At 43.1% G+C, this 14,312-nt stretch overlaps 1 long non-coding RNA gene across 1 annotated transcript in view; it reads left to right on the top strand.

The window, feature by feature from the left end:
- The window catches only part of LOC308464988, a 56,484-nt gene that overhangs the window by 27,241 nt on the left and 14,931 nt on the right, over nucleotides 1–14,312 (top strand). The window lies entirely within an intron of this gene.

Below are 14,312 nucleotides of genomic sequence, written 5' to 3' on the forward strand. Positions count from 1 at the left end.
AAAAGGCATTGCTTCCTACAGGCAGGCTACAATCCTCAGATGGTTTCAGGCACACCCTGTTCATTTCCATTGGCTTGGAGACAGCATGAAACTTTGAGGACTGGGCTTTCCTCAGAGGATCTGGATTTCCAGGAGGGCTTTGCAGTGGTATTTCACACCAGTCAAAACAATAAGAAATCTTATTTCAATAGTGGTGCTACTTTGATATTTTCCCTATGACTTTAAGCCGGGCCTGATGGATGCCTTCATTATTTCTTCCCCAGGCTCGTGAGTCTATTTTTATACCCGCACCGGCCAAGCATTTCTCAGCAACACCAAATGCAGAATATATTACCAGTACAGAGGCATTAGCATTCAGGGTTACTTGATTCTGATCAGTGACCGAGACTGTGGATGCAATGCAATGTGCTTTGCAGCAGGAGGAAGAGAACTGGAGGGGGTGGGGAGAGCCTTGGTGAATTTGTTCTTAGTACAAATATCAGCGCAAAAGCCTTGCTGAACTTAGATATAGACTTATGGTTCCTAATAAGTGCTTGCTTTTTGCCTCAAGCCCCTTGCGCTACTGGTTTCTACAATTGCCAGACAACCCTGTGTTCCACCAGCTTTTCACTGCACCCGCTTTCCCCCTCCTTAACCCATTACCCTCACACATCCTAACCAGTGTGGATTCTTAGCTGCGAAGACGCAGGATCTTCACAGTTGTCAGATGTGCAATGTTTGAGCAGATCTGAGGATCTCGAATGAAGCTTTTCAGTGTGTATCTGTCTCTCTGTGTACCTTCCAAATTAGAGGACTCGGGTATTTTCAATTTCTGTTTGATGGAAGTGGTGGGCATAATTATTTCTTCTTTCCACCTGCTGGCAGGATATTTAATTACCGGATATGAGCTCTCCCTCGTTCACAGACTCACCTGAGCCATATACTAAGGGGTGGTTAGAAGGCAAGGCAAAACAGAGAGAGAGGGAGTGTAAATATGAAGATTATAAAAATAGAGAGGAAACTGGGAATGGGAACATGGTACGTGTGGGGGTGGATCAAGAAAGTTGAGGCTTGTAACTGAGTAACAAACAGGACGCCTGGAGAAAAGGAGTACAGACTGTGAGTGGAGGAGGCAGGAAGCAGGAGGCGGGGAATCCTGAGGCATTTTAAAAAACAAAAATTCACAAATTGCTACAGAAAAGTGGAGAACTGGGTTTAAGACTGGAAAAAAGAGAAATAGAGAAAACCAAAATTGGAAGATCCTTCCATCCTCATTCTGAATATGACCTTTATCATGCTTGCTCAAAGGTAAACTCCACTGAAATTATTGTTCTTTCATTTGACCTTATGCACAGAATTGCAGTTACAGATGCAAAAAGTCCCCCTTCTCTGTTGCTAATCTCCTGAGTGTCCTCCCTAGAAACCGTAAGCACTGAATAGTACATTACATATCCATTCAAAATGCCATAACTTACTGCAACTGCTTCCAAGTCCCGTGGCTTCATATTCCTGGCTCTTCAGAACACCCTGAGTCCTGTAATAACATGTCACTCAAGAAACAAACTATTTCTGCTTAGTATGTCAGCTGGAGTTTTGCAGCTGTTTTCTTCAGCATGCCAGAGAATGTGATCAATGAATTTCTGCCAGCTTATGGGTGGAGCTGCTTTTACCCTGTAGGAGTGAATCCCTAGAACAAGTTACCCTCCTCTGTAAGAGATTAAGCAGATAAGGTGCCTTGCCAGAAGTGTTGATTGTTTGAATACAGAAGCTTTCCTTCCTCCCAACCCAGTCACATTCTTCAAAAAGGGAGGAGTAGACACTTAGCAGTAAACCCTTCACTAAGGTGCTTGGAGAGATCTCCGGTTTCAGTAGAAAGATCTTATCCAGCTCATCCAGGTGTAGAATATATGACTCCCAGTGACAGGAGGCTAGGCTGTGAAGACTCTCAACACTATATTTCAATGGTGTTTTTTTTCTGGAAAAGCAGTTACCCACTTCTGATACCTCTGAACTATAGCACAGTAGTTTTCAGACTTTGTGGAAACCTTTCCACACTGGCATGTCTGCCAGTTCCATTTGTATGTTGTATCTTACCTTGGGATGGGGGTATTTTGCAGAGCATAGTTGAAATGGAGCCCTGGCCAGGTCTACATTGTTGTTTTTCTGTTTCATTATTTCATTTGGAGCCTTCACTTCTTTTCTTTTTTCTTTCCAGTAACCTGCAGTTTTTAATGTATCAAGAAGTGATATTGTAACACATGACAAGCTGAACTGAAGGGATTCAAGATCTGGGACACAAAACAGATGATCCGAAGGCCCCACATGGTCTGTCTTCTCTATATCCTCTCTGACAGCTGCCTTTATACCTTGGTTATAAACAAAAGTTGCCTTTTTGGGGAGTCCAGTCAACAAAAGTTTTGGGAACACTGTACTCTCTTTTTATGTGGCTGTTATGCAGGTGTTCACAAGTGATGCTGCTAAGGAAAGCAAAAGAAAAGGTTCTTCCACTATACCTTATCGCAAAGAGGTAAAACATATGATACGTACACAATTTGTGTATCTGTCTGAGGTGAGATTCATCAGTATACTAAACAAACCTACCATATATTTTGGAAAGTGGTTTGTCAGCCTGTCTTTTTGACTGTTCTCCACAGGTTCATCCACCTCTTGAAATAGCTTCACCAAACTTAGCAGTGGGTTCCTGAGCTGGGGCCAGTGTTCGTCATCAACATTTGGACACCTGCTGCAATTTTGAATCCACTTGGTGGACCAAAATGTCACTTAGGCATGATTTCACCCGTTTTTTGATATAACGTCAGCCGCCTCTCGAGATATCGGCACCAAACTCAGCACGAAGGTTCCCAAAGTAGGACTGGTGGATGTCATCACTGCTTGGAGGTTGGATGCCTTTTTTTGAATCAAGATGGTGGACCAGTATGTGACTTTGGTGTGACTTTTTTGGCATAGGTTTGGCTGCCGCTAAGTATATTGTTGCCAAGCACAGCATGAGGGTTCACAAGGTGTGTGGGGATCTTCATTGATGTTTGAATTCTGGATGCCATTTTGATTCAAGACCGAAACATGACCTAGGCATGACTTTGACCAATTTTTGGTGTAATAGGTCCAAACTTTCAAGTTGCACTATCTATGCTATGAATTCCTGGGCAGCAACAAGCACTTTCTACAGCAACATGCAATCCATAATGCACATACACTTTTAATACATTGATATCATGCACCCATGATTTGCTTGCTTTCTCCTTCTGCTTCTGTAGAATGTAGTCTTTTCTTTTTCCACTTCAGCATGAGAATCAGAAGCACTTGTCCTGTGGAATACTTCACAAGGACTGAGACTGCAAGAGTAAGGGAGAAGGTTGTGGTGGTGTTATTTATGTACCTTTGTGCACGTCTCTGCATATGTATGAGTGCTGGCAGAAGAACTATGGTATATGGATCAGACATTTTGGATTTAATTCACAGGTGCTGCATTTCTCAGACAAGCTTTGCCCTTGAGCTGGCCATTCAAGTTTCTTGAAATATGCAACCTACAAGAAGCAAAACTGCAATGACATTGTATGATATTGATCAAGAGTAACATTTGCTCTTCCATTAGGCAACAGGATCAGTCCTCTTCACTGCCAGAACCTTGTATTATTAAAACTATACTGGGAGTACAATGATTCTTATCCTAGGTCTTTGCTAGCCACTCCTCCACCGGAGAGTGGAGATATTTGTTTTGATTTGATGAGGTCCTAAAGCCAATGTAATTATTTGCCTTTCAGAACTCCTTTGCATCTATTGCATCCCTTTCTTCCTAGCAGAGAGAGGAGCCCAGAAGGCTTGAGGCGATGCTTCTGGCTGTGCTGTGGCTACCCAGCCCATTTACTTGCTGAGGGCAGAGCATCATTTTGTAGCTTGGCCTCCTTGCATCTGGAAGCAATTTTAATTGGTTTCTGCTATAGTAAATCCATTGCCAGCTAGAATATTGCCTTCGCACAGCATTTGAATTGTAATTTTCTACAGGGGTTGTTGTAAGTCTATGGAGGTCCTATGTGAGTGCCTGGAGGCAGTTGGAGGATGGATGGTGGCTAACAGATTGAGGTTGAATCCTGACAAGACAGAAGTACTCTTTTGGGGGGACAGGGGGCAGGCAGGTGTGGGGAACTCCCTGATCCTGAATGGGGTAACTGTGCCCCTGAAGGACCAGGTGCACAGCCTGGGAGTCATTTTGGACTCACTGCTGTCCATGGAGGCACAGGTTAATTCTGTGTCCAGGGCAGCTGTCTACCAGCTCCATCTGGTACACAGGCTGAGACCCTACCTGCCCGCAGACTGTCTCACCAGAGTGGTGCATGCTCTAGTTATCTCTATCTAGTTATCTGAGAGATGGAGAAGAAGCAACAGGGTCACACTCCCCCTGTCCCTCCACAATTAGAGGAAGTCAGTCAGGGCAACCAAGCCTGCTTCAGTGCTAAAACTGGGCCTGAAACCCAACTGAAATGGGTCTAGATAATTTCCTCCAGGCATACCTCCAGCTGGTCATCCACCACTGTCACAATCACCTTGGCCCAGAATGGTAAGGGCAATGAGCAGAGGCCCAACAAGCTGGGAGATGGGGCTTAGCCAGTATAGTGTGACCTGTTGAGCTGGCTAATAGACACAAGTACCTCGTAATTCAGAGCATCCAAGCCATTCTGATTCTGTGTATTAGGGAACAGCTGGAGACACCGCATAGTAGCTGATGATCACTCTGTGTGCTTATTATTTGCATATTCCTTTGTTTGAAAAGGTTAAACAAATCACAGGGCAAGGCAGAAATTCAGAATAATAAGGATATTTATAGAAGAGTTTCCACTTACTCCAGCCTCTCCAGGCCTACTGTGCTCCTTTCAATCTAGCAAAATCCTTTGTCTGCTTTAGCTAACTCATTATATGTTGATTTATAGAACAGTACTGTGAGGAGGAAACGGCAGGAGCCAAACTTGCCAGGTGGCAGTTCATTCTCCAGCTCCAAGCACAGAGGCATGGGCTGCTGACAACAGGCCAGTCTCGGAGGGGGGAAACTGCTAATCGGTTGCAGAAGACGATCTGGCGAGAAGATGGGAGCTACTGCCAGGTTCTGGCCTCCAAAGAAAGGAGGATCAATCTGATTCTGGAGGATTATAACGGGATGATGGTGATCAGGGGAAATAGTGGAACACCTGGCTACCACTCCTGCAGATACAGAGTATGGCATTATTGGAGCAGGATATAACCCTCACACCATTTCTTTCTTGAATGCATGTGTACACCACCACCCCAGTCCATATAAAAGAAAATAAGGAACAAAGGTCACAACATGATGACAATGATGCAATGGGCAGGCACAAACACACGCACAATTTATATCAGGGAAGGGGCAACCTTTGACCCTCCATATGTCATTGGATTCCAACTCCCCTCAGTCCCACCCAGCAAGGCCAGTGGTCAGGGATGATGGAAACTGTAGCCCAACAACTTCTGGAGGGCCACAGCTTCCTCACCTTTGGTTTACATATTCTTCTGATGAGATGTTCCAGTGGAGCTCCACATTGTCTTGTTTTCTTTGAATGAAAGAGCATGGGAGAGTTACAGTTCTTTTTTAATAGTTGGTGTTTTGAAATAAATAAATATGCAAGCAGAGCACAAGTGGGGGTAAACAAACACAACAGCAAGGCAGCAGATCCTCTATCTTGCATCTCATTCCCACAGCCACAGCTGCTTCACCTTCAGCTAACTCTCTGCCTTCTTTTTCTCTCTCTAACTGCTGTGTATTGCGCACAATCTTCCAAACTGTTGTCTCAAACCCTGCTTCTCCTGCAGGTAAATTGCCCTTTAGAAAACAGAGAGGCTGAGGCAACCCAGTTTCTCTCTCTCTCTCTCTCTCTCTCTCTCTCTCTCTCTCACACACACACACACACACACCCCTCCACACTATCCATAGAATAGCGTAGAATCAACTATTTATTGCAGAGTAGTTAGGACTTGCATTGAGACTACAGAAGCAAAGATTCACCATTTCCAGGAGAACACTTCTCTCTCTCCCTCAACACCACTCCTTTCCTAGGCTTAATGTTGCAGCCCTATATTGAAGACCTATGCTGTTCTGTTCTGTATGCAAATGGTGGGAAACTCCAGCCAACATATTGGCATAACAATAGGGAAAAAGTTAAGAATGTGGTGGGCATCATGCCATTATGGTTATTGCAACACTGTTCTAGAAGTACATATAGGAAATAGGGGAAGCTGGTACCAGTACCAGTCAAAGCCAGTTACCAAACTCTGACCATAATAAGGGTAAACTCTGGAGAATCCAGGTATTACTTCACTTTTAGCTTATGATCAAATACTCAGTGCTCAGAATTTAAATCCATATATACCTCCCCCCCTTGCCATTTTATTGTATAGGAAGAGTACCTAAAGCAGATTTTCTGGTTGAAGGGGGCTGCCAAAAGCCCAGAATGAAAAGCATCCAGGTCAGTGTATACAGGATTGTCAGGGTTACCAAACTGTGCCTGGATTTTAGAAATGGCTAATAAGGTCATTTTTAAACACATTTCTCCAGCTCCTGGCCCCATCATGGCAAAGTTTCATTAAAGTGCAAGTAATCCATTTTATAGCGCAATAATAAAAAGAATCTTTGCCTCAATGCTTCCTTGATTAATAAATTCTCATACATTTTTTTCCTGGCTCTCACACTTCATCTCACACTGCAGGGAATGTCTCTTGAGATACTAACCAAGAGCTTGTGAAAATCAAGGGTTCATACAGCCCACACAAACAAAAGGGAAGCTGCACTTAAAACTGGACAAGCAGAGATAACTGTAAGAAGGAGCAAGGAGCGTAAAGTTCTGTGTCGTTGAGCCACCTGCCTTGAGGGATGATTTGCTGCATCATGCTGAGCATAGACTTTTAAGTTGGAAGAAGACAGAAGACCATCAAGCTCAGATTTTCCTCCAAGCTAGGATTCTCCAAACATCAGATAAATTCTTGTTAAGAACCTACCAGAAACCTTCCAAAGGCAGCTCGTTCCATTGGCCCATCTTCTCTTAGGGTTAAGAACTTCTGTAGGGGAAAAAAAAATCTTCATCTATTTACACCATCTTGGACCCCAAATTTCTAATAATTAAGCCCTTTCGATGCAGCAGCAAAATAAAAGGAAAAACAGGGCAGGATTCAACTAATTTTTTACATGTGCAGAACAAGGTCTGCTTATACAAGGGATCTTTCCCTCTCCTCCTTCCGTTGCCCTACATGGAGCCCTGGAGGATTGTGTAAACCCTGAGAACAGGTTTAGTGGGCTCATAAGGAGTACATTGAAGAAGGGGGTAGGGAGTCCCGTTGCACAAATGGACCTCATTTCCTGCATGCATACCCTGCTTAGCACTACACTGATTTTCACCCATATTGAACTTGTCATCCTTTGTATGCCTAGGTCCTTAGGGCCACCATCCCCAAGTCATTTTGATGCTTGGTGGAATGAGCCCACTTACAAAAGCTTACCAGACAGTCAGTTGACTAGTACTTCAACATTGGTGATGGGACAGCATCCTTCACTGAGAGCAGTTAGGACAGCTTAGGGGTTGTAAAACAGGCCTGGTGGGAAGAGGGAAATGACTGAACTCAGAAGCAACAGCCAAGGTAGGCTCCCATTGCTGATCTCCCAGCATCCAAAACTGAGCCAACCATCTCCATGGAAGACTTGGCCTTACCTCTACTTGGGAGTCCCATTAGCTACTTAGCCCTAATTTTGTGGTGTGTGCATTTGATATTATTCTCATCGATTTCTGTATTTGCTTTTGATGGACATCAAAGGCAAATATAGCCTGATGCCTAGTTCAGTGGAGCTTACTCTCAGGTCAACAGTTCTAGGATTGCAGCCTAACCAAAGAAAGACATTATGTTGGCTTGACATGATTAACCTTTTCAGAAACCATGGCCAGTAGCTATGAAATAAATGGCTTAAAAATACTCACAAACGTATTTCTTTATACTTTTAAACTAAAAAGTAGTGTTTAATGCTTGTCAGCAAGCTTCTTTTTTTAAAAAAGTTGTTATGCTGGTATAATACTTGGGGGTAAGGAAAGAAGAAAATTACATGGTGATAAGAAGAATAACTAAAATATGGTACTTTCTCATATCTACAAGACCCACTGTTCTATTTGTGAAGCCTGACAATGTGACAATCACTAATACCGTAACCTCAACAAGAGAGAGATAATTACATTCAGTGTCAATTCTTTGCCAGCTGGTCCTCATTTCTGATCAATGGAAAATTCTACCTTTAGCTCAAGTGCAGTACGACACAACTGGAAATACGCTATGGAGCATTTTCTTTCTCAGAACGTCAGTATTAATCATGCCTCGAAACAGGCTAAAAACTAGCTAAACAAGGAACTGAGTCTGAGAAACAGCACACCAGTTCAATTACTATATGCAGGTTCAAAGCAAGCACATGTCAGTCTCCTTGATTAGCCAAAGCAAGGTCCAGTATCCTTTCACTGGAATCAATAGGGTTACCATTTCTCTCATGATTGCCTAGCCCTTTATTTATATATCACCATCCATCTAAATGACACTTTACAAAATTATGAATAAAGGGATATAGCATTACCTTTTCACCTAGATTGCTTGTGTCCTATGTGGAGGAAACATTTGTTCTCTTCAGATAGGACCTGAACCAACAGCTTCAAATTACAAGAAACAGCCTTAAGGCTGCATACACACAGCAGTTTATTCTAGAATCAATGCCGACTAAGTACCGTATTTTTCGCTCTATAAGATGCACCAGACCACAAGACGCACCTAGTTTTTGGAGAAGGAAAACAAGAAAAAAAATATCCCTCTTGCTGCTCTGGCTTCTGGGATAGCTGCGCAGCCTGCATTCGCTCCATAAGACGCACACACATTTCCCCTTACTTTTTAGGAGGGAAAAAGTGAGTCTTATAGAGCAAAAAATACGGTACTTGTTTTTTCCCCTACATGGTCCACACACAATCTAGATTTACTACATCTTTTTTGCCCCTGAAAAGAAACTTGAGAAACTGATTTCATTTCAAAAACAAAACCTCATTGCAGATTGAGTCTGTATTATCCTGCAGTGTGCCTGTTTGTGACCGGGCAGTCGATGTGGAATCCACACCTGCCCAACAATGTTGTGGGAGCAGATACAAAGATCACTACTTCCTTTATATGGAAGGAGGCGGTCCTTGACGTATTGCAGTCCTGGGTGATTCCAGATTGAGAAAAATGGCACTTTGGTGCAACAAACTTTTTAGTGTGTGTGACAAAGGGGGGTACGCCCAAGAAAGCCTCTCACATCCCCTTTGCTGCCCAACTGCAACACAACAGCCCTGCAGGTCTGCCAGTGGGTCTTCTTCTCCAGTAGTTGCTGCTACCACCCGCCCACTTACTTCTGTAACACAGATGGGAAGAACTGGTGATGAACTAAAGCAATGACTTTTTTAAAGGTTCTGAGCCAGTGCCCTAGCACTCCTCAGTCCAACCTGTGCCTTTGTGATTTACTCAGAGTGTAGCATCAGCCCAAATTCTCTCTGAGTCTCTTCCAAAACTCAAAAGAGTGTGCTGGTCACTTATAATTCCAGTCCTAAACTCCCAGTAGATGAAATACCAAGCGTCCAGGGACATGGGAATTCTAAAACCCTGATGTTGGCAACATACACACTTCAACAGTCAAATTAGGAAACTATTAGAAACTAGTAGGTAAGGGGAAAGCAGGGTACAAACAGAGTACAAAATAAACCCAAGCACTGTGGCTCTAAAACTGAACCAATCCTAGTCTATTCGTTACTCTCGTCATTCAAGTTTACTCACAAAGAATCAGCAAGACTGGACAGCTTCATGGAAGATCTTATCATGGAACCCTGGTGCTGGAAAGGGAACTGTATCCCCTGACGATTGGAGGGGAAAGAGCTGCAAGAAGTAGCTCAGCTTTTTAAAAGCTCTTTTCCTGCTCATGGTGTATGCCTTGGTTCTTTCTCCACTTCCTCAGGTAGGCTGTCTTGCACATGAAGATGCCTAGCAGCAGATATGTGATGACTTGGCTTAGGGAAATGGTGAGCATCTCAGTCCTTTCTTTACAGTGTGTCTGCAACCTAAGACTAAACTTCAGGGACTCAGCTACATTAGTAAAGAAAAAGCATTTTAACTGCACTTTAACACCGTGACACCAGATGGCACCATGGAGTTCTGTCTTTCAGCAACGTGATTTCCCATTATGTTTTATATAATAATTTTTTATTCATTTTCCAAACATTTTTATACAATCAACTCATATTAACTCTCACATTCATCAATTTTTGACTTCCCTCAGTTTCTCTGCAAATCTTTCGTTAACATTTCTATTGTTAACGCATTTTTGAACTTATTATTGCCTTTAACCATTCCTCTTCCTTTCTCCTACTTTCTTTTTTACAATATTTCTTAATTTTTCACAGAGACTCTTCAAAACCAACAAGCGTTGTCTGTGCATCACATATGCTTTTCAGATAATCTGTAAATTTCCCCCAGTCCTCGATAAACTTTTAGTCTTTCTGATATCAGATCTTCCCAGTCAATTTATCCAGTTCCGCATATTCAGTCAGTTTCATTCTCCATTCTTCCACAGTTGGAATTTCTTCCTGCTTCCATCTTTGTGCCAGAAGTATTCTTGCAGATCGTGATTTCCCATTATGAGGTCTACAACACATTTTCCTGAAATGTTTTTTTGATGTGTCTAGATCCAGCCCAGGAAAAACTTTCTGAGGGTATAAAATTGGGCTGCCTTAGAAAGTGGTAGACTCTGCTCTGTTAGATGCTGGATGGCCACCCATCAGGGCGGTCACTAAATGAAGTACCTTCCAATTCTTTGATTCTATTATCAATATATGCAAATGTTTTTATATGGAGGATCATGCAATGATATGAGTAGCACTGCACTGAGTCCATGGTAGCCTAAATGAGGTTTACTGTCTCATCTGTTGTTTGTGAGAACAAGGCCTAAGAGAAAGCTTAGCTACACAGCGGGCTCACTTGCTTCTGTTTGATGTGCCATTTGTTTGTATTGCTCTCACCATATGATTAGTGCTCCCTGCATTGGAAACACAACTTTGATATCCCCATGGGTTTTCCTAGCATGGCTGGGCTCATTCTGAGACAAGGCTGTTCACTACCCTTTTCCAAAGTTCTTGCTGCTGAATCTCCTGCCCTGTGGGCTATATCTTGTGAATTAACTCTTGCAGGCTGTGACTCTGCTTGATAGAGCAAGCTCTGTTAATGCAGATGGTGCACATTGGACATGGATTACAGATGTTTCTGAGTGGCAGTGAGGCATAGAAAATTAGTAATGCAGGCAAGCCCATATAGACCTCTGCTTCTAAATGAAACGGGTAGGCCTATATCTTATCTGTATGAATAGCAGCTGCTTGAGTGCTCCACGGTATGAATGAACACTGCGTGAACTCAGAGCCTGTCAGCACCCTCGTCAATGTCACATCTCTCTTGCTTTCCATCTGGCGCACTTGCTAGTTGCTTATACTGCAAATGTTGGCCGCTTTGGGGGTACCTTTCCAAGGTCCAGAGCTGGTTGTTTCCAAGACTTCCTCTTTGTTTGTATTCTTTTGCTCCCTTTGATATGGTTTGTGGAAAGATCTGTGGGTCCACAGGAAGCCCTGAAAAGGAGTTGCTACTAAGGCAATAAATTGTCCCATTAATCCAAGCAGTTCCCTAACAAGGCTGCAATCCTAAACATGCCTACTCAAAGGTAAGTGTCACTGAATTCAATACAGCTTACTCCCAGGTAAGTGGGCTCAGGATTGCAGCTAGAAGTGTGAGAAAGTAGGCAATAAGTCATGGTCCACTTATTTTAAAGAACTTATCTCCCTTTTTACAGTTCTTTATCTTTAAATCATCAGAGAACTGACCTTTCTGATTGCCCTTCAAATAGGAGGCCGTGCAATAGCCCATGTGATCACCATAAATCATATTTCGCTTGCCAAATACGCTTTTGAGGTCTGAGTAGCCCCACTTTAGTACACTTAATGGGCAGTTATTCTGAAGCAAAAACAACAGCAGCAGCAACACCCCACTATCCTTGGAAAATGTTTTGGCTGGGCAGATTTGCCTATCTGTGAGCTAGGCTGTGAGAAAGCAGAGAAGGAGAAAGGGAGACCAATAATGGTCAAAAGCATCTACCTCAGTATGTTTATAGGTCTTTGCAGCATATGGTTAAACTGAAATGCTATGCACTGGAATTGCTTAAAAAAAGAACATACCCTCTAACATTTTTCTGATGAAAATAGGGACATCCCATTCCATAATGGTAATTATACTATTTATACACCACACATCTTATTGGTTTGCCCCAGCACTCTGGACAGCTTCCAACATATATAAAAACACAATAAAACATTAAACGTTAAAAAAACCCCTTCCCTATACAGAATTGCCTTCTGACAGCTTGGGGGTTGGATAAGTCCATACCCTCCAACATTTATCCAATGAAAATAGGGACATCCTAAGGAAAAGCAGGACATTCTGGGATCAAATCAGAAACCAGACAGCTTCTCTAAATCAGAAATTGGAAAATTGGAAAATATGGACACTTGGAGGGTCTGAAATAAAAATAAAATATTGGAAAATCCAGTTGTGTGAGGATTCTTTTAATATGGCGAGTGTGAAAGAGGAAACCATGGGTGAATGGGAGACTGGGCCTTGGCAAAGGACGGTCCTGGTGGCCTGTTGGGATCGCCTGGTAGGGAGCCAGTAATGGGAAAGTTTGCAAACTTAATCTCCAGCTCTGCAGTGAACTAATCCTCCTGCATTGACATTAATCTTTTCAGCAGAGATCAAAGAACCCTTCTTATCTTTCAGTTTGATCACTGAGCCAGAAAACACAGTGCTGGTCTTTGGTCTTTGCTGGTTGTATAAATAAGGAGATGCCAATATCTTTGCTGGGAAGTGAATTTGCCAGTCCCTATCCAAGACTTGGGTTAGGCATCTACCACTTAGTGCTCATTTGCGGCTCTCTGACATTCAGCAAACTCTGTTGATGCCTTTGAACCAGAATGTTATTACTTCATTTGTAATCTTTATTCTGTTCTTTCTTACAAAAACATTATGAAATAGATTATTATAAGACCCATATTAGAGAAAGAGAAACTGCTGTTGAGAAAGTGGTTTGCCTAAGGCCACCCAGTGTGGTGATGGCTTAGCAGAGGAATTCTATCCATGGAGAAATCAATATATGAGGCTCCCAAGAATCATTTGCTTCATTACTTCAGATTTGGGGAGGGAGTGGCCTAGATGGGGCTTGGCTCCCTTACCTTTTTTGATGCCCATCTTAGTGACTGTTTTTAAAAATCTTTATTGGGTAGCATGATTTGCCTAAAACTGGGTGGAGTAAGGGTGTGGGTTTTGTGGATTTCATTAAAAGTCCCCTACACACTTCCCAATGATACTTTGAGTGGCAGTTTCTCATGACAGACATTACAGTGGTAAAGGTAAAGGGACCCCTGACCATTAGGTCCAGTCGTGACCGACTCTGGGGTTGCGGCACTCATCTCGCTTTATTAGCCGAGGGAGCCGGTGTACAGCTTCTGGGTCATGTGGCTAGCATGACTAAGCCGCTTCTGGTGAACCAGAGCAGTGCACAGAAACGCCGTTTACCTTCCCGCCATAGCGGTACCTATTTATCTACTTGCGCTTTGAAGTGCTTTCAAACTGCTAGGTTGGCAGGAGCAAGGACCGAGCAATGGGAGCTCACCCCGTTGCAGGGATTCGAACCACCGACCTTCTGATCGGCAAGTCCTAGGCTCTGTGGTTTAACCCACAGCGCCACCCGCGTTCCGTGTTACAGTGGTACCTCAGGTTAAGTACATAATTCATTCCAGAGGTCCGTTCTTAACCTGAAACTGTTCTTAACCTGAAGCACCACTTTAGCTAATGGGGCCTCCTGCTGCCGCTGCGCCACCACCACACAATTTCTGTTCTCATCCTGAAGCAAAGTTCTTAACCCGAGGTACTATTTCTGGGTTAGCAGAGTCTGTAACCTGAAGCGTATGTAACCTGAAGCATATGTAACCTGAGGTACCACTGTACTTTCTGTCTGTGAACACATCCATCTCAAGTGCATATTTTTGTTGAAGCAGAGATTGTTCAACTGGACACTGAATAACCACCTACACAATAAGTAGACGTTCTATTAACAGGTATCATTATTTAGCACACACAAAGCTACATTGCAAGACTTCCACAGACCACCACCCAGTTCAGAACCTTGCATGAAACTTGATGTGCACATGCAGTTTTTGCACACA

The sequence above is a fragment of the Podarcis pityusensis genome (genome assembly GCF_964106645.2).
Source record: "Podarcis pityusensis genome assembly, chromosome: 1".
Taxonomy (NCBI): Eukaryota; Metazoa; Chordata; class Lepidosauria; order Squamata; family Lacertidae; genus Podarcis; species Podarcis pityusensis.